Here is a 22,418-nt window from a genome sequence, read left to right on the forward strand (position 1 = left end):
ACTTACCATATGTACCAGACGTTGGTGTGTTTGTGTCAATTCCTTGTTGGTAAAATAGATTGATTACAACAACGTTATGGTTTGAGTTGATTGAAATATTTTTAAAAAATCCCAAACTGATTTAGAATAGTTGAATGACAGCTGACTGAACACAATATTGCCACGAGTTTTGTAAGGGCCCATGCAAGCATATCTGCAATGACCCCTGCAGGTTTAAACATGTAACAACACCCCAAATCAATCAGATTTACAGTCTATGATATAGAAAAGAAGTCCATTTGTATTTGCAAGATTTATTGCACCCCAACCCCCCCACATTTGCATTCATCTTGTCAACTTAGCATATAGAATGCATTCAAAGGTGCATCGAAAATAGGTTACAATGCATTGATAGGCTAATAAGACATATCAAGGCTAATAACAGACATATCAAGACGGAACCATTTTGAGGTATAACTTTCTGTGCAAAGGACACCACAAGAATGAACTAGTGCAAAGGACAATATTTCAACGGTAAAACTCTCAGTGACCTCTGTGGCTCAAAGAACATGCCACACAGAACAAAGTGCATAAAAACCGTTGCATTCAGAACCATTATGTCTTCACACAATAACATTAGGCTATATGAAAGAGAACAAATTAGCCTACATTATAAGACTGAACTCTCAATAGCCTACACAAAGACCACAAAACATTAAAAAGACAGCATCTTACAAGGAACAAGGAATGTATACAAAACACAATATATTATTAATATACTCTGTCGTGAGAGGTTGTTGCTTGCCAAAAAACAGATGCAAGCAACACCATAGTACTGTATTAGTCTATAATTACTAGTCTATGGGTTGTTGTATGGTGGATTAGTAATAAGTACATATATTTATCAACGTTTTAGCTGGAAATTGAATAACTATTGAATAACAAATATTCTAATGAGTTTAATATTAACACAAAAATCGGCCTCCTGGTAGCGCTGTAAAAGGCCCATGTGAGAAATTGGGACCAGAGGTTCTGCTCTGGAATTCAGTGAGTGTGTGTGCACAGTTTCACTGCCATCAGGCCAGCTATTGCTGTACGACGACGACTGAAGTCGTCTTGTGGTAGAAAGGGAAGCAAGTTCCTGTCAATGAATCCAACAGTGCTGGAGATTAGCTGTACAAAGACAGAATGACGACAGATGGGGTGCAAAACATAGTCACAATAATTGGCTACTCTAAAAAAAAATCTGGTGGAAGCTGATCTGCAGAAGTTTTCCACTCATGGATTAGGTAAAGTTTAGATAGCATTATAGAACGGAATCAACAAAAATGTGCCATATTGATATATATCATTTTCAAGTAGGGTATCATCTTTGCACTGTAAGTGATGAACATCATTGCATATCTCTGTGGATAATGGCATTAAATCAAACCTTGGTCCCTATGACAAAGGGATTCATTGATGTCTTGTTATAGGCTAGTCACTAGTGGATAGGTCAAGACATTGACATATCCAATAGTTAAAAATAAGCAGGCAGTGAGAGGTCAACCTGTCACAGCTATGAGTGACTGGTTGATGAGCATTAGTGAAGACCATTTTTAGTAAGATTGGTTGAAAATAGGTGAATTTGTCCTTTAAATAATGTAATTTGCCAACATTGATAGTTTGATTGGGTTTGAGTTGGCAAGGGTAGGAGCTTCAAAAGCTGCTGTCTTTTTGAAAAAGCAGGCTGTACATATTACCTTGTGAGGAAGTAATGGAGTTACTGTATGGATTATTTTAATTTCAAAGCACTGTCACTTTGTCTAACCGATATCTACAGGTGGAATTATAAAGCCTTCATCTGTATCGACAGATCACGTGAGCCACTGTAAATGCCCAAGCCCCATCTCCTTCTACCAGTCAAACATTACAGATTCCTGAAGAACATGAAGTGCCACATCAGGCAATAGACAATATGCAAACAGCACTCAATTTAAAAGGGATATGAAACCCCAGGCTGATTTTCAACTTTGTTTTCCAGTTCCGGTTAAAAAATATGGCAAATAAATAATATGGCATGCTATGTATTGTAAGAAACACAAGGTGGGTCTGTTAGATTTAGATGTGTCAGCACTGACAGGCCTGAATCCAAAACACCCATTATTAATGATAGCTGTAACCATCAGTGACACCAGAGAGTTCCTTCGTACCTCTCATCTCGGAGCCCACCACAGTAGCAGGGCAAAGTCGCGTGGTTTCTACTGCCCAGATGTTAGACTCATCTTAACTTTTAAATGTGATACTTTAGAAAAGCTATAATCAACATTAATCTTGTACCTTCAGGAATCACAAGCACTACGTGCCCAGCATTAAGACAATCACCTGTCACAATTACCATCTCTTGGTCTGCTAAGAGGGACTGTCTCGCAGCAAATAATGGGTATGTTCGTTTTAGATGTGTCAGCACTGACACGCCTTTATCTGACCCATTATTAAAGATTAGTTGTAGCTGTTTGCTTACATTATTGTAAGATGCCTCATATGACCATCTGAATGCCATCAGCAATATTCATGTACCTAATATCTCAGGAATTGCCGCAACCATCAGTGACCCCCGAGTACCTTCGTACCTCTCATCTCTGAGCTCACCACAGTAGCAGGGCAAACTCACGTGTTTTTACTGCTGCCCAGGTTAAGTAATTTCTTATGATAGTCACATCTTAACTTTTAAATGTGATACTACATTAGTATCATACTAACAACATACTACTAGAAATGCTATAATCAACATTGTTGATTGCTTGTTATGCTCAGTCAGGCCGAATGCGCCACAGAGGATTCCAACACCTAGACTACCACTGCACCTCCCCAGCGCCTGGAGCTTACAATTGTGACATTTGTAGATTTTCCCTCCCTCTGTGCACTCTTTGTGGGCCCACTCTCTTCGCAGCTTCAACATAGCACCCACATTTCTCCAGGCCTTGATGACTCAAAGTCCTCTCTGGCATTCAGAATTTCGCCTATGAAGTGGCGGCGGTCGCCTTCGAGGTCCAGCCTTTGGGAAAGAGCAAAGAGCAACATGACTGAAAGCCTCAGCTGTCATCTCCTGAATCAGAATCAACTTTATTGTCACATCACAGGTTTAAAGGTGTTAAACAGGGGGTGAAATTGTTTTTTGCAAGCTTCATTGTGTATTTCCATAAAAAGAGAAAGGGAAGCAGAAGGGGGAGCAAGGGGAAGAGATACAAAGATCAATAAAAATAAGTATCTAAATATGTACACATAGGCTATATCTATCCGGTGCGGTATGTAGGCCTACCTGAATTGGAGAGGAAGAGGAATCTCAGCCGCAGGAATGGCATCAGAACGGATGCGAAGTTGGGCAGAGCAGTTGCCACAACACCTGGGACATCATATATACCAAACATCTTGACTGCAAAACAAAACATTTTAATCAAGATTTCCAGTGTCATTTTAACATACACAGGACAGTTCACAGAGAAGATTGTGTGCACATGTGCAGCCTGTATTTGGGCCAGGTGCTGGACATCAAGGCGAAAATCAAGGAGAAGATAAAACATCCGCACACTGTTTTTATCCTCCAAAAGGTTACTGTTAATATTTGCGCAACGTTTTGACACTTTTAGGTCTTCATTGGGCGTCTATTGTAATGACAGACAAGGAACATATATACAGTATACAAAAATAATTGACTAATGATAATATCTAACACCTGGGGGTCAGAAGGAGATGCCTGGGCAGGAAATACTTTTCACTTCAAGAATAAAAACTGTCATGAATGATGATAAGGTTTACAAACAAAGTACAGCACGACATATTGTATATAGAGTAAGCCAGGCCTATCCAGTGACATACAGTGTCTCCTTAAGAACCGTGGGCTGAAATAAGGACTGGAGGGGAGACAGATTTGTCATATTTTGCTCGAATTTTCTACCCGTCTGGCTGCGGACTGAACTCAACCCGACGTGCATTCACCGTACGTTTGCAAGACCTTTGGGCAGTAGTGAGAAAACAGTTTCCCTCTGGCAGTGGTGGAAGAAGTACTCAGATAAGTGAAAGTAGCAATACCAAAATATAAAAATACTGTTGCAAGTAAAAGGCCTGTGTTCCAAATGTTACTTGAGTAAAAGTACAAAAGTATTGGCACCAAAATATACTGAAAGTACCAAAAGTAAAAGTACTAAAATGAAAGCACTGAAAATAGTAGATCTACAAGCTCACAGTGCGCCACGCGTTGTCATGTTGCCTTGTAACGGTAATGTTTTTCACACTTTTAGAGCATATCCGTGGTCATCATATGGGCATACCTATCAATAGATGCAAATTTATTTATTTTAAACCATTTGTGTATTTTCATATCAAAAGTCCCTAAAAAGTCAATCTTAATTACTTAGAAAACATGCTGCGTGATGACAGAGATCAACTTTAAATGAATCTTGATTACATCCACCTGTTTGATTCTCATAGCTGCACGTTCTTCAAACCCAGCTGATTTGAATTACAGAAGTTTTGAATCTCATTCAAGTTGAGATCCAGACAGTAACACTCATTTTAAACTTAATCTGCACACTAAAATATGTACGGTATCTGAAAACACTATAGGCTAGATATCAGCCACGTAGTAGCAAATGTGCTTAACTGGCCATCTCTATCTCTCACTTGTAAGCAAACACTAGCCCTGTTGCACTACAAACACTAGCCCTGTTGCACTACAAACACTAGCCCTCGTTGTAAAGGTGACTAATCCAACGATAAAAACTGATATAAAACATAATACCAGTTGGTAATATTGAAGTAGGGAGTAATAATCGACCAAAGTGAAGTTTCCAAACTGGGTCTATGTAAAAATGTGCAGTTCAGCTACCTCAACCTCCTCTTCTTAGTATGCAGCTGTTCAAACTGCTGCTCTGGCAGAGCATAAACTTGTTTGGCACCTGCCTTCCTCTATAAACACTCTATAGCAATGATTACAATCACAATATAGTGCTTAATTACTCAAGAAATCTTAGGCGCCCTCCTGTTTTCACGAAACACCAAATATTTATGCCCATAATCTACAAGCTCACATCGCATTGCAGTGTGTTCTGAGATTGTAGATCTGCTATTAAGCTCACAGCGCATCGTAGTGTGTTTTGAGCTAGTAGATCTGCTATTTTCGCCAAATGTTTACCTCATGATATGGATGCTAGGGTTCATGTTTGTTTTTAGAGAGATTTTAGACGGTCCAGATAAGCATTTGGAACACTAGCATAAAAAAGGTAGCCTAGTAGTGCACAAAAAGGGCATTTACTTCAATTACTTTAAAGGTATCATGACATTCATTTTCACTTTTTTTATTTTCAATGTTTTATTTGGGGTTTTATGACCTCAATTACACCCAAAAAACCTGAACTTAAAACATTCAGTGGATTTTCTGTGGTCTGGGGTTTTCTGAATAATTAGGCTGAAAAGTAATCTGAGCTTGGCCCTTCGACAGTGAGGTCACTGTCGAATAATCCCGCCCACTCTCCTCCTCGCCCCTCCCCTCCCCTATCCTTTCCTTTGGGGGGGCGGAGCAGAGGCGATGATTGACAGGCAAAATCCCTCACCAGCGACACCCGCAGGCAAAGATTTCTTTTTTCATTGCAGTTGAAAAGGCTTTAGAAATGTGAGAGAAAAACACCTGCCATTGATCACTGGAATGGAATTTTCACTTAAAACTTTTTGTACACTTTTGAAGGACCAGGACAAAGACTTTGAATGTGGTGTAAAAGTGAATGTCATTAAACCTTTAACGTGATCAAACTTACCTCGAGTTCCTTCGGAGTCACACTAACTGGTGCCATGGCATCAGTTAGCACGAAAGACACCTGCTGTCCGGTGGTGTCCAGAACCGCCGCATATCGCCCTCACATTCGCCTCAAAATCGGTGAAGCGGACTGTGATCTGTGATTTGGAAGCCAACTTGCCATTGACCATCACACCGTCAACGATCATGATGTTCCTGAAAATTTAAATGAACTGTTACTACCTTTTTCACACAAAGCCTATTGAACATACCATGTTCTTGTACAATTGACATCGAGACCACGCCTCAATGTCTCACATCAAATGAGGAAATTATAGACTGATATGAATTGTACAACACAACAACCAATTACTGCATAGGATGTTTAGTGACTGAGAATGAAATGTATTTGATTACTTCTGGATTGTTTTGTGGACAGTTGCTCAAGGAAGGGTGGCGGGCGTAACCGTGCTACTGGGTGGCGGTCGGTGGAATGAGAACCGGGCAGCATGGTTCTCCTGAAGAGGAATGGGTGGTGTAGTAGGCTCTGCAACGGCACTAGCCCCACAGACCTCAAAGTGGCCTCTTGCTCAAAAACTCATCTGGGACAGACGGACATATTTCGGTCATCCTGTAGGTACAGTTGATCCAACTGGACCTATGGCATAAGTATGATTTAGGTTAGATATTTTGTACTACTAATAGTAGATACTTTGTTCGCCATTTTAGGCACCAATCTTTAATGTCTCAAGATTCAAAGATTGTGTATCATTAGCCCCATATAGAACCTCATCTCGGAGCTAATAGCAGAGGGTAAGCTTCTATATGGGACTAGTGTCATATGCTCATCATGTACAGGTATGTGCAGTGATGATAACATAAGTAAGGTAGTAAGTACTGCAGTAAGACAATGACTAGGATATGCACATCTCCAAATTCTTGACATTGTCAATTAAACAACATATATACAATATTCTGTTCCTTAAGTATTGGAGATCTAGCGGCAAGCAACTTTGATACTACAAATACTATCTGCATCTAAGTTGCAATACCCTTCCTTGACAGCTCATTCATGACACCGAAAACTCCTTTAGTCTGATTTTAAACGACGATAAACTCATCAATATTGCACCTGTATGGATAGCTTGGATTATCCTCTTTGTCTGTCAAGTATTTGTTTAATTAAAGATACCATAGACATGTTGCAAGCTATTCTGTTAATACATTCAGTGCAGCGATTAATTTTCTGTGTGTTCGAGTTTGGAAGTGTAGTGTAATACAGTCAGATAGGACTTTTATGTTGCATGAATGGGCTGTCAAGGAAGGGATCGGGTATTGCAACTTAGATGAACATAGCATTTGTAGCATCCAAGTTGCTTGCGGCTATTGGACCATAAACCTCAGATCACATCAGATGTGCTTTGACTAAGTTGGCAGTCTGTTTCTATCAAGACCATTTCACTCTTAAAATCAGAGACTTCACAATTTAGATGACATTACTACGGTAGTTACAATTTTTGAATGGACAATCCACCATTTCATTGTTTTTTAAATGTGTCCTTAAATGACTAAAAAGAGTTGTGTCATTAAAAGGTTGTGTGAATTTACATACTGCACAGACAAATGACACTTTCCAGCTGATTGTAACTTTGAAAAACTTTCTGGGTATGTAACCTGGATAAATGAATTTTCAAGGCATTTATTGACTGAAATGTGCACACACAGTCATTGTAGAGACAGGGCAATGGACTGACTGAGGAGATATTGCTATGATGCAAACGGTAGTGTTCCAGCAGTTGAGCCCTTTTCTCAAAGTTGGCACCACAAAGTTTACACTTCCAAGCCATTGTCTGACTAAGAAGAAGACATTATAGACATACCACGGTGACCGTTTTCTTCTTGTACAGCTTGTTTCTGGTCTGGTTCCAAACTGAAGAGAGGAGAATAAACAAATTAGACAGGCTGCAATCTTTTTACAACACCACAGAAAATATTCAACGCTTATCACAGACGTCGGACTCTAAACAGGCTCTCCTTTAAAGCAGCTTTTCCACCGCACCGATTTTAGCATTAGTCTGGTGGTACGCAGTGTGGCCAGGTCTTTCAGTTTTTCCCAGTTAAGTTGCCAGTAAATAATGGTAGTTGTGGGTTAATTGCAGTTGTGAGCTTGTAGATCAGCTATTTTCAAATAGCCGACGTCTGAAGTGGCCTATAGTTGCTTCTTTTGAGCTTGTTTTCTTAGACCTGGTTGCTTATTACACTCGCGAAATCTGGCAACACTGGTGAGGCGACGTTACATAAAATTACTATTACCATTACTGAAAATGAGTTATGATGACCATCATGGAAATATTTCCATCGACATGGAAACATTGGCAACGTATTCACTGACAAAGACCGCTTTTTATCGTCAGCCCAGTTGTTTAATAGTACAGTCTGCAGATTGGCGATAGCTAACTGCTAAGCTAACAGCAGCGTCGTTGGCTTATGGCTGAATCTACAAATGCATAAACTAAAACAACAACAACAACCAAACACTAAACGCATTTAATCAGTAAGGTACACGCAATGAGAAAATATGATTCTAAGCCAAAGAATAACTTACCAGTTTCGGCACGGTATTCTGCTCCCAGCAGCATGGGTTTAGTGCGGTCACTGCCGTGAAAAACAACAACCACTTTGGAAAGAGGAGATGACGTTCGTGACGTCATTACGTAAGTGACGTCACGCGAGGCTGCCGTCAAATGATTTGAGTACAATGTACTGATATTCATTGAGATTCATTAAAGAAGTTAAGTAAGTTAAGTATATATACATTTATACATACATTTATATATATATATATATATATATATATATATATATATATATATATATATATATATATATATATATATATATATATATATATATAAAATGTATATATGTATATATGACAAATAAGGACACATCAAGTTAGCACAAGTTCTAACAAGATAAAACACATTATAGAAAAATAAGAAGAGTCTAAAAGAAATATAACTGTAAATACAAATACAATTTCATGTAGACACAAGTGCCTACATCAACATATAGACCATTTATATGCATTTACAACATAGGGAAAATGAGGTAAATTAGGGGAAGGCATTCCTGAATAGGTGAGTTTTTAGAAGTGACTTTAAAGATGACAGAGATTCTGCTTGTTTGATAGCCCCACACGATGGTACAGGCCCGTGTCATAGAGAAGCAGGATAGCCCAGTATTTAGTAATGCAGAAAATGGCACATTCCATGATCACATGCTGTACAGTTTCTTCTGTCCCACATTCACAAAGTCCAGCGTCAAGTTTCCCAATGCGAGACAGTCCCCCAAATAAAAAACGTTTTGATGACATCTAAGGCCTAATATTAACGCATGGTGACAGCATTATATATTAGGGTTAGGGAGGTTGTGGTGTTGATATGGGCAGTAAATTGGGTGGAAGAAGTGAGGCCACAGCAAGTGGTCATCTGCTCTGACCCAGCGGCTGCTCCGAAAATTCTCCTAACAGCACTATAGAGTAGACCGTGCTGGAAGAATGGGATTTTTATGGGTTCCAGCTCATGTGGGTGTAGAGGGCAAAGAGGCTGTGGATATAAAATGCATGTAAAATATAAATAAATAAATAAGTGTGTTTTAAAAAAAAAAAAAGTGCCCAGAGTTCCTAGGGGCCCTCTGTTCCATTTACAGATAAAATGATGTTAATAATCTACTAAAACTGTTACAGCCTTGTCCTTGATGACAGACACAAGAGTAACTGACAACATAGAATCTGGCAAAATATCTGGGCCATTAGGCCAGTAAAGTACATTAAAAGAAGAGCTGCTACCTAAGGGCTGGCTGCTTGGCAAGAATTACATCTAAGCTACTTGCATGGCTGACACTTAGAGTATCACAATCAGATAGCTGTATTAGAGCTTGATAGACCCCATTAGCTCATAGCAACAATGTATTGCCTCTGTTCTGATATTTTATCTTCTTTTAGAATCCAGTGAAAAGGCTAATCAGCAGTTTCTTAGCCATATACGCAGTTCTCATAACTTGTTCATATTTTCAAACATAGGAAAATGCATATGCGTATTGGTGTGAGTTTTGTACTCGAGGTCAGGAGTTTTTCCTGGCCAACCAAATACAATCAAATCCAGCTACTTACACATGACACACGGTGTGATGTTGTGTACCTTATCAGAGTAATTGAGGAATTGTCTATTGGCATCATACACATCTTCCACAATACTATAACACTTGGCACAGAGGTCCTTACAGTGAGAGGTTTCATTAGAATTAACATCAGAGCACAAAGTAACAAAAGTCATCATGGGGGATTTTAGCTCAGTCTTTTTTTAGCCTTACAGGCACCATTGACCTCAATGAGACCTGTCAAGAAGAGGTTAACATGGACAGCAATCCCATGTTCAACATGGCATGTTGTATGCCACATGGGGGCTTCACATAAAGTTTAAGTTTAATTAAGCAACAATACAGAAAATTGAACAGTTATAGTAGACCCCTGTTTTTATACATTTGAATGTGATAAATAGCCTATTCACATTTAGTTTATAATTGGGGAGGGGAGTACATATATTAATTTTGTTATATAATTTAAGGCCAAATATTTAATAGTACAGTTAATAGTGTTTTGGTGCCCAGGTTATATCCACAGTTATGTGGCACCCCCAATTAGTAGCCTACCCAAGTCCCTCCTCAGCACCATAGAGTTAAAAATAAGCTCAATACCCCCAAATGCCCCAATACAAAAAAAATTATTATTATTATTATTATTAACACCGCCTTGCGGTCTCGCGTGCGGTCCAGGCTGACACAGCCGAGCGCTCCCTAGCCCATTTCAGACAATCAAAAGCCTCGGTCAAAAAAAAAAAAAAAAAATGCTGGCGTGATGACGTCATGATGACGTTAACCAACCAAGAGAAAACGTGCCAAAAGCGCCAAACCTTAAAGAAGGAACTAGAGGTCATGGCGTTTGCGGTAATCGATAAAATTACCAGAAGATGTCACGAAATTGAACGAGTTCTCAATCAGGGACTTTGTGGAGAGAGAGAACGTCGTTCCATTGACAGCTGTGTTTTAAATCTTGAAAGAATCGAACATTTACTATCACCAGATACAAACAATGAACTGAAAAACAGTTTGTCTGAACTGAGAATGCTGATAAACACTAATTTACAGCCAGAAGAAGACCGACGTTTCTCTGCAAGGCGCATCAGTTCAGGTGAGTGTTTGTCACTTTCATATTATTACATTTACATCATTATGATACATGCATTTATGTTCTACAGGGTTTTGGCTAATGCTCCATAGTATTGTGGCGAACGGCAAGGCAAGGAGACGAAAACTACTTCTCTCATCAAAAAGAACGGCTTTATTTTCCTTTTTCTCTTTACAAAAACGGCATATTCAATGGAAGCTTTTACTTTCTTAAAATGTGCAACGAACACACACCATGACCATAGACCATGACACACACTTTTTCTTACTTCACTTCCTGTATAACAACAACACAGCCGCGAGGCATGCTGGGTAACTCTTAAAGGGACATAGACCTAATAACAGTGCTGCTCCGTCGCTACAGTATGATACGAGGTGGAAAGACTGGTGATGCGAGGTGGTAACACTTTCTATGCATCCCAAGTCTGTGATGCATTAAACATACTTATATGTATTATAATCTCTATTATAACACTGTATAATTATAGTTATAAGAACTCATTAATGCTCATAATTGTAATCATAACACATTATAAAGCATTCTCTAATGATTTATCAACTATTATAATTGTGTCTATAATGTTTAATAAGCAACAAATGACCACTTACAGTGACTTATAATGACAGTAGCCTATAATACATTTTAACAGTGATTACAATGCATTTTAATGGTGATTATAAAGCATTATAACATGATTATAATGTCTTTCAACTATGAGAATTAACATAGAAAGTGTCATTATAAACTGGTTTGTAATGTATTATGATTGTATTATGAGTACTTATGAGCGCTTATAACTGTAATGATACAGTGTTATATGCATATCACAATGCATTTATACTTGACCTTATCAGTCATTATAGATTTATCTATAATGTGTTATGATTATTGTTATTAAGAATTATGAATATTTATGAGCTCTTATAACTATAATTATACAGTGTTATAAGCAGATTACAATGTATTATAAGTATGTTTATAAGGCATTATAGACATGGTATGCATAGCAAGAAAGGTTAAATGTAAACAACACTTACATTGCTTATTAGAATTTTGTACGTCAAGAAAAAATGTGTTTGGGTTGCGACACATAGTGAGCCAGTAGATCTGCTATTATTGCCCAATGTTCACCCCAGACTAGAGACGTATGGGTTCATGTGGATACTAACATGTAGTTTATATTGTTCTAATCTTTTTTTCTTCTTGTTAGGGAGAAGAGGCCGGCCAGCCATTGATGTTTCCAGAGAACACATTGAATTTCTGCTGAAGCAAGGCCATACAATTAAAAAAACTGCTGAAATACTGGGATGTTCTTCATCATTTCTGTACAAGAGGTCAAAGTTAGTGGGTATACCCGTTAGAAGTATGCTGTCTGCAGTAGATGACCGTGAACTAGAACAACATGTGAGGCAACTTCACAGCCAATTTCCTAATTCTGGGAATGAGGTAATTGGTGGTCTTTATCTTTAAGGCTGTAATAATTCACATTTGTGTGCCATTGTTTAGTGAGTATCATGGTAATCTAGATTATTCAATTCAAAAATGTATTTCAGATGATGAGAGCCCTGTTGCGTACCCAGGGTGTTCTTGTCACACGGTCCAGGGTGCGTGAGATGCTGACACAGGTGGATCCATCTGCTGCTGCAAGGAGGTGGAGCCAGGCAGTTGCAAGACGCGTTTATCATGTACCATACCCCAACAGCTTGTGGCACATTGATGGAAACATGCGTCTCATAAGGTTATTAAGATCAGTCATACTTTTTAATGTCTTGAAACATTATTTCACAGTATTTTATTGTTTTGAAACTACCGCAAGTGAAATTCTGAAGTCTACAGTTAGATTGTTTCCAGACTATACTGTCAAAACTATACAGTATTACCATATTCAAGTAATAATTGTATTATTTAACCTTTCTAGGTGGGGCTTTGTGATTCATGGTGCCATTGATGGATACTCTCGTCTGATTACTTACCTCAGCTGCAGCACCGACAATCGTGCCACAACAGTGCTTTCTCAGTTTTTGAAAGCAACATGCCTCTATGCGCTACCCTCAAGGGTACGGTCTGACCATGGTGGTGAAAACGTACTTGTGGCTTTATTTATGCATCTAGTTCAAGGACTTGAACACAGAGGTTTCATAACCGGAGAATCAGTTCACAATCAGAGAATTGAACGCCTTTGGCGTGATGTATTTTTGCACGTGTTACAGCCCTTTTACCATATGTTCTACTCCTTAGAGGATTCAGAGGTTCTAAACCCAGACACTGATGTCCACAGAATTTCACTGCATATTGTTTATCTTCCTGAGATTCAGAACAGCCTGGAGCACTTTAGACAGGCCTGGAACCACCATGCGTTGCGAACAGAAAATAATCGCACACCAACTCAACTCTGGACAGAGGGCATGCTCACAAACATTGCAACAGACAGCACAGCAGTCAACAATGTGTTTGGGGAAAATCCCTACAGCGACCAAAACATTGATGCCATGCTGGCTCGGTATGGAATTCAAACACTGCCCACAATTGATGAGGAAGAGTTCCCAGCTGTAACTGTAGAGCCACCTCAACACATACTCACTCAGCAACAACTGGCATCCGTGCACAATGCAATCCAACACATTTCTGATCTAAAGATAAAATATCAGGCTTGCTGTACTGAAATAGTCAGAATTTTAGATACTCAGGTATGAGCTAGTCAAATTTTAAGCCCATGGCCTAAAGCTGATTGATTGTATATTATCCAGGACGGAAAGACATATGTAGTCTCAACAGCTGTAAGTGATATTTTTGGTTAAAATAAGGCAGCTGATGGAGCTAGTGCTGGGGGTGCCAATCCACAGACATTGCTAGAGATGTGTTGTATTAGTTGAAATATTTAAAAATATATATATTGTGTATTCTGTGTGATAGAAGAAATGCCATGCCATCTGTATTTGTTTGGAAAAGAATAAACAAAGTGAAACTAAAATAGGTGTAAATCAGTGTATTCAATCATTTCTGTAGAGTAATGGGTCTCCCCATCTCTCCAGCTTTTAGTAAACACATTTAAAAAATATTTTTTCAGGTTGGGATAACTTGTCAGGGAATATTATCAGAAACATGGCCAATCTGGGAAATGTGGGAATAAATTACTTAAGAAATGCAAGAAATGCATTTACAAATGTGGCGCGCACAGGCCCATGTCTCAACTGTATCCCCACTGAGGAGGCCAGATACACACAATGCCCCAGCTTTTACAATCCGCAGGAGGGAGAGAGACAGAAGTGATTAAACAAAAATATGAGCAGATATAATTTGAAGTGGAACATTAACATTTAAGCTGATTTATTTGTAGTAAAGAGCTGGCAAGATGTGGAGACCCCCTGTTATTGAACAATACCAAAGTTTGCAGAGTATATTACTATCAGAATGTGATCATGCTTAAACTTTTTAACCTAAAATTGTCAGTACCTTGAATATCAGAACAAATCAAATGAAATCAAAGGAAGTGCCTTTAAATCTATTTCAGACTCTGGATTTTTCCATAGATCACCTAGCCAGACAATATTTCATTACCAAATGAGTGCGAAAAAACAGTATACCTACATTAAATTGCTTATAAGGCCAATATAAGTAAATTCACATATGATAGCCCTTCCACAGGAGTAGACTTTTCATATTTATCAAAGTGTTATTTTCACCTACATACATGATAGTGGTTGGCCAGCGAGTTTGACCCTTTCATTTTCAAAGCGTACATGTCAATGCGTCAAGTAGCCAATATTTAGATATAGTCTATATAGATATGGAATATACCCTTGTTTGAAACCTTTGACTAACATGTAAACAAAATTAAATGAGAATTTTGATTCTGGAACGTTATGCAAATTTGGGTGAATTTAAAAATAACATTTCAGAAAACTTGTGATAAGATAAATCCATGTAAGTAAACTGGGGAAGTTTCAAGGTGATAACTGTTTCTGTTCTGTCCTATTCACCCATCATGTATATGATAGGTGAACCTAACAAAGTGTGATAAATATGAAAAAGCTACTCCAGTGGAAGAGTTATCATACATTTATTTACTTATATTGACCCTATAAACAAATATGGTATGGTTTTGCCCACCCATTTGTTAATCATGGCCCATGGACTAACAGGAATCGGGTTATTGTGCAACTGAGAACAGAACTCAAATTAACCGTTATAATAATTGATCATGCATTTTAAATGCAGTAGGCTCTATATACAGTATTTGTTTGAGTAGGGTGTCTTTCCTCTAGAAAAACGGTGCAATTAATAAAACCATGGTATATTTGCTCAGAGGTATTTATTTACTTGCATAAGATGCATGAAATAGATATGCATACAATACACAGATGTTTAAAGTGCAAACTCAAGTCATGCATGCATTTTAACAGGAGGTTATTCAAACAGTTTGTATGGCTATGCTCAGAAAAAAAGCCAGTGCAAAAACAGGCCAACAAGAGGAAACCATTTTCTACGAGGCATGTGATAGCCTCGTAACAGTCACTAGGGGACCTGAATGAGACGTCACATTGCTGGAAATTAAAGGGTTCCATGTCAGGCACAGACATATTTTGCCACATAATGCCGTTCTATATCTATGATGTTGCCAGGTGGGAGAGTGAACAGTCCCTGGAATGTTCCCCCGAAAACTGGTGGAGAACAATGTGGCAGAAAGGGCACAAGTGCTACTGTACCCGTACCGTAAAAAGTCCATGCTATTTCGCAGTAAGGTGGTTCTGGTTCCTCTAGGGGATGACTTCCGCTTCGACAAGGCCCTGGAGTGGGAACAGCAGTATGGCAACTACCAGAAGCTTTATGAATTTGCCCAAACAGCACATTAACATCCACACAGTCCGACTCCAACAGTGTCCCTTCACTCACTCAAGGAAACTCCCAGCTACGTATAGACAAGGGGTATATGACTTTGCACCAAACAAACAAAAAAAACGTTGAAGGGTCGACTACACTACAAATAAATACAAAAGGGGAAGAAAAGGAATGAAAATGATATAAATAAAAATTACTATATAAAGGTATAAGAGTGGAAAAATAATAAATAATAACAGGGAGAAAAGGGTGGTGTGCGTGTGCTGGGCTGGAGGGGAATATCAAACTTGAGGAATTATGCAACTCCAAACGTTGGAGCTTGCGTAATACCCTCATACATGTAATGCTTGAAGGCTTCATATGAAGCGTGCAGTGGCAGACGGAGCACAAGAATACAGGTATTGGCTTCTGGGAATCTTCTGTTGTCCTCGTGGAGGAAGTTTATCACTGGCTGGTTGGGGAAGCCAAGTGGAGGCACAGATGATGCCCCAGAGGCAAACTGCAAGACCGTCTCCAGAGTCATATCGGCAGCATCCTCTTCTGTTGGACACCATGTAGAAGAGTAATTATTAAACATGCTTATTTTCTCTATAAACATTACTTGGTACTCTCTTTTATTACAAAAATACAAACCTTCAATATCGATCAGCCAGTTTCTCCAGTACACTATAGTCTGGTTTTCGAGGGACCTTCGATTGCTGCCCTGGATGGAATGGGCCACTTCAAACAAACTCTGCAGATCCCTTGCCTGTAGTGGTTTCTCTTCACAGACAAACATGTCGTGGAAGTGGTCAGGATATTTCTGGAGCTGCTCTAGTAACCCCAGGGTCTTGAAGCCCTCAACAAACCTGCAAGACAGCAAAATTCCTATTAGGATCATGAATTAATTTACACAAGTAAAAAACATTTGTTCAGGATTTGTTACAGATTAGATTGCGTAGGTGCATGTAAACTATGGTTTATTTACATAAAAACTACAAGGGCATAACTTGCTTACTGGTCAATCGCTTTTGCCATTCTGCCATGTAACAGGAACTCGACTGCAGCCTGGACCAAGGAGTCCCTATCCTCCAGCTTATTAACCAATCTGCAGCAACCCAGAATGGTCAGGCTTTGATCGGCCTCTAGGATGGCAAGATTTGCCTCTGGAACAGTTTCTGCTTCTTGTATCTGTGTGAATTAAAATGAATGAGTATGGAACAAGTGCAACAAAGAAGTTTTAATATGAATGGCCCATAAATGTTAATACTCACTTTCAGCAGCTGTTCCCGGAGAGTGTGATCGGCCACATCTTCTATGCTGACAGGGGCAGTTGGTAGGCCACAAAGTTGCTGGTAGAGCAGATCCGAAAAGAAATGTGGGCCCACTCCTCCGTGGACCACACATACAGAAATCATCTTGGCCACCAAGAGATACAGGTTGCTGCCCAAGGCTGCAGTAATTGAAGAGACAACAGTAAACAGTTAGTTACTGATCATCATCTAACCATCATGCAGATTAAACTTAAGTTCACATCAAATCTATAGAAAACCTGACATACAAAATGACAAGACAAATAAAAGAAAATTATACGATTGTTGATAACGTTCTAACCTTCAAGGCTCAACGTCAGTCGCCGTGCCTTTTCATGGCCCTCAAAAATGTGACAGCCATGGATGGCTTTCATCAGCAGCCGCAGGAACTCTCTAGTGGGCCCACCCTCATCCACAGACCCCTCCGAGGTGCTGTCCTCGTCAACAAAAACAACGTCCAGTTTGGCCTCTGGCTTGAAGCGTCTCCGCTGAAACGCCTGGAGGCTGCACTGCAGAATGCTGTTCCTGCACACATTGATCTGGTTGCTGGTTGGACAGTCCGTGAAGTCCACCCCATTGACCAATTTTGTCAAGATGGTTTGGAGATTGATTCTGGAAATGGCAAAAAGGTCAAATGTAAAACTTTATTTTATTAAAACAGTCAATTGGGCATGATCTCAATATAAAGTCCATGCAATTGTGTAGTTTTGATGGAATAATAAGACATTCTACAAAGTTCAAATTCATCCAAATAATGTACACACAAACAACTTTGACACATACTCAGTCTCATCGGCCTCATCGGAAGAAATGGGGGACCAATCTGGAGGAGAGAAGGGGACGTCGTAGTCATCGACAACAATTATGGGTGACGACGTACTCGACGGAGGAACATTGGCTGATGACGGACTGGACGGAGGAACATTGAGTTCGGCGGAGGGCAGAGTAGGCCATTGGTCACCGTCGACCTGTTGGGAAATCCATTCCTAACAGGCAGAAAATATTAACACAAATGAGTTTGGGGGTTTCCAAATGTTTAAGTTGCACTATTAATTAAAATATTAAATTACACCTACTTCAACATCCACAGAAGATAACCAAAGGACATAAACCATACTGTTGGTTTTGATCCCCTGGTCTGAGATGGAACCACTCTCACTGCTTTCAATGGGTGTATTAGAACCAGCCTCCTGGACCTTGAATATTTCACTGGCTGCCTCATCCTGACCAACAAAGTCAAACAGAACCTGCAATATGAAAGCAATATAAATTATTTAGAAAGTTTCAGTCACTTCGTTGTATGAATAACAAAACATCAAGAGTAAGCCATTACCTGAATTGGCTCCGATTCTAGGAATCTGCCCAGCTTCACAGAACCATCTGCGAACTTGAATTTCAAGGTTATCCCATCTGATTCTGGCTCCTGACGATCAGCCAGTCGCTGAGCTCTGTCCTTAATTGCCTTACATGTACACAAAGATGTCACTGTTACTGTAATAATAGAGTGCAAAACATAAAGAAAAAAAGCTCTTGTATATAACCAACCTTTCTACGTCGTTCCTCTATGTTCTCTAAGGCCCGTTTTCTTCTCTCCTGTAATTATAAGAACATACAAAAGTCAAATCATTATAGCTTCAAAACCTGACAAAAAGAACACTTGGCCTGAGTCAAACTAATAAGCTCTCTGCATAACTGTGGTCCTAGTTTCGTGAAGCTGGCGTGTCCTGTTCCTGATGATTTTCCCATAGCTTTGTTTGATTGGATCCTTAATACGTTTCCATATCAAATTTGCTGCCAAGCCCATCAAACAAAGCTATGGGGAAATGAAACTGAACAGGAAAATAGTTAAGCCATCTTTGGGAAACTGGGACTACAGTAATGCTCAGAGACTATGGGAGGCTGTGGTGGGCGTGTTTGATTGAATACTTTAACAAGTTGCTAAATAGTACAGCACGTACATTTACACAAGAAATCTGAAAAGGATGAAAAAAAAAAAAAAACTTGTGACGAATATGTTATGATGACGTTTAGCCTAGGGTATTATCGCTCTAAACTTATGTTGCTGTGGTTCTACATGCAGTTGAAGAAATCGCAGATTCAAGCTTTACTTTTATGAACTTTCTGAGACATTCATGTTTATACTTCTGTTGCTAGTTTGACCACTTCAAATACTCCATCTTAATATATATAATAGCCGAAAGTAGCAGATCTACCAGTCAGTCTTGGTGACTGAGAACTTTAATCCATGCACTACAGCAATGAGCTATCCCCACTCACACAGAGCTTCTGTCATTTTAATCCTCATTTCCATGTGGTGATAATCATTTTTGAGAGTATAGCAAAGGCATGGTTGAGTTTATGCCATGTTATTGCACTGACTTTGAATGGAAATCCTACTGTCGTCTGTCCAAAACTGCAAAGCCGGTAACAATTACCTTCTCTTGGTCTGCCAACAGGGTCTGCTGATACTCTTGATCCTGCTGGGCACGTAATGCTCTTGTTTCCTGAAGGTACTATAGAAATGTTGATTATAGCATTTCTAGCAGTATGTAGTATGATATTAATGTAATATCACATTTAAAAGTTAACATGTGTCTATCATAAGAATTTAATTTACCTGGGCAGTAGAAACCACATGACTTGGTCCTGCTATTGCGGTGGTCTGTGGTGTCAGTGATGGTTGTGGCAGTTCCTGAGATATTAGGGATCAGAAATTAATTTGCTGATGGCATTCAGATGATCATATGAGACATCTTGCACAGTAATGTAAGCAACAGCTGCAGCTATTCAATAATGGGTGTGTTGAAGGGGCTACATGCCACCCTCTACAGTGATCAGTCACTGAGCAGTGGTGATCAGCGGATAGGTGGTCACCTCAGCACAAGGTGATGTCTTTACTAGCGTGATTCAGCCTAGGCAGCAGTGATAGCATTGGGAACATAAAATACATTTCCCCCTCTAGTGACCAATGACCATGTATAAATACAAACAGGTCAATAAAAACACATCCATACCTCTAACAAATATCCAAATTTCCAATATCCAGGTATTAAAATATAAATGCTAGATGTACACAAACTTGCTCCAGGTAGAAGGACAAAGCAAGCTACACCACTGACAAGGATTTAGTCAAGATTACTGAGTGGAGGAGGGGAATCACTTCAGTTTGGTTGGCAGTAAAAATGACTGAGGTGATTGGAAGAAAGTTCTGACTTAAGCAGGTGAGGCAAACCATCATATGACCACTATTGGTAATCTGTTAACTCAAACACTGCAACAAAGGCCCATGAGTTATTTTACACAATTACGTCATAATGAAGTAAACATGTTCATTACAATGTTTCCCAGGCTCAAATTAATCAGATTAACTAAAGCCAAAACATAATACCAACATAAACACACCCCTCCTCCTGTACAGTGCTTGGCCCATTCCAAACAGGATTGCCAGCACTGCAGAGGAGAGACGGGTGACCCCACAAACAATTCAACTTACCCACACAGTGTCATCAATAAACATCTAAAAACCCTTTCAGTCATTATTGAGTGTTAGAATGTCTTCAGATATATAGACATAAGGAAACCTGCAACACCACACTACTTAAACACCCTTCCCAGCCAGCTTGCTGGTGAATGCATTTGGAAGCAGTTGTGCAGTGTGTGCATGCAAAGTTCCTCATTAATGTCTATAGGGCACAGGTTGCCCCCGTGACATGTTGATTATAGCATTTCTAAAGTATCACATTTAAAAGTTAAGCTGTGTCTAACATAAGAATTTACTTTACCTGGGCAGCAGAAGCCATGAGACTTGGACCTGCTACTGTGGTGGTCTCTGGTGTCACTGATTGTTGGGCCAATTCCTGAGATATAGGGAAATGAATATTGTTGATGGCATTCAGATGGTCATATGAGGCATCTTACAATAATGTAAGCAAACAGCTACAACTACTCTTTAATAATGGGTGAGTTAGATTCAGGCGTGTCAGTGCTGACACATCTAAAACAAACGCACCCATTATTAATTTGCTGTGAGCCAGTCACAATTACCATGTCTTGGTCTGAGAGATCCTCTTCATCCTGCTGGGCACGTAGTGCTTGTGATTCATGAAGAGATGGTTGTGGCACTTCCTGATATAGGGAAATGAATATTGTTGATGGCATTCATTGGTCATATGAGGCATCTTACAATGATGTAAGCAAAGAGCTACAACCAATCGTTAATAACGGGTGAGTTAGATTCAGATGTGTCAGTGCTGACACATCTAAAACGAACACCCCCATTATTAATTTGCTGCGAGCCAGTCACAATTACCATGTCTTCGTCTGCCAAGAGATCGTCTTCATTCGGCTGGGCACGTACGGCTTGCGATTCCTGAAGGTACAAGAGAAATGTTGATTAAAGCACTTCTAAAGTACCACATTTAAAAGTTAAGATGCGTCTATCATAATAATTTATTTTACCTGGGCAGTGGAAACCACATGACTTGGTCCTGCTATTGCGGTGGTCTGTGGTGTCACAGATGGTTGTGGTAATTCCTGAGATATTAGGGAAAAATAATATTGCTGATGGCATTCAGATGGTCATATGAGGCATCTTACAATGATGTAAGCAAACAGCTACAACTAATACAGTACCTCCATTATTTCCACACGAGGCAATACGTAGAGCCTGCTCTTTCCAACTGCCGTTTTAAGCTCCCTCACCGAGCCAGCCTGAAGTTTTTGGAGCTTCCGCCCCTTGCCTACCCTTGCCAACTCAAACCCAATCAAATTCAAACTTATATTGGGATAAAGTTGGCAAATGAAATTATTTAATTCCGGAAGCGTCCAATTCAGTTGTATTTGTGATTTGTCACCATCCACTGGCCCAGAGGACGCATGTGCTGGTCTGCCTAATGAGAAGAAAAACAATATGCACATTAGCACTAAGATTTGTACAAGTAAAAAATAATAAAAATAAACCAGTCACTCATAGCTGTGACAGGTTGACTACTGCTTGCTTTATTATCCAATTATTGGATATTACAATGTCTTGACCTATCCACTAGCCTATAACAAGACAATGAAAAAAACTCCCTCAAGGGACTATTGCGGCTGATAACAATCCCAATGAGAGATCAGCCAGCAGGCTAAGCCTGGGAGATGTTAAACTGTATGACGCACATTAAAAGATTCAGGTCCAAACAAATGCTCAAGTTTAAATGTTTACCGTTTCCAATAAATAAATATGTAATAAATGTGCACAAAATAACTTAGTGAGCAAATAACAAAAGCAGTCAACAAAATATAACTC

At 39.4% G+C, this 22,418-nt stretch overlaps 1 long non-coding RNA gene across 1 annotated transcript; it reads right to left on the reverse strand.

Annotated features, from left to right (window-relative positions):
* Positions 1 to 331: 331 nt before the first annotated feature.
* Positions 332 to 8,418, reverse strand: LOC308081279. Its single transcript, XR_013932819.1, has 7 exons — positions 8,355 to 8,418; positions 7,630 to 7,679; positions 6,363 to 6,407; positions 6,167 to 6,321; positions 5,772 to 5,965; positions 3,281 to 3,394; positions 332 to 3,016 (listed from the first exon to the last, which is right to left on the reverse strand). It is a non-coding gene; the product is annotated as an uncharacterized lncRNA (long non-coding RNA).
* Positions 8,419 to 22,418: the final 14,000 nt, after the last annotated feature.

The sequence above is a fragment of the Gymnoscopelus braueri genome (assembly GCF_963280865.1).
Source record: "Gymnoscopelus braueri genome assembly, contig: SCAFFOLD_136, whole genome shotgun sequence".
NCBI classification, from domain to species: Eukaryota; Metazoa; Chordata; class Actinopteri; order Myctophiformes; family Myctophidae; genus Gymnoscopelus; species Gymnoscopelus braueri.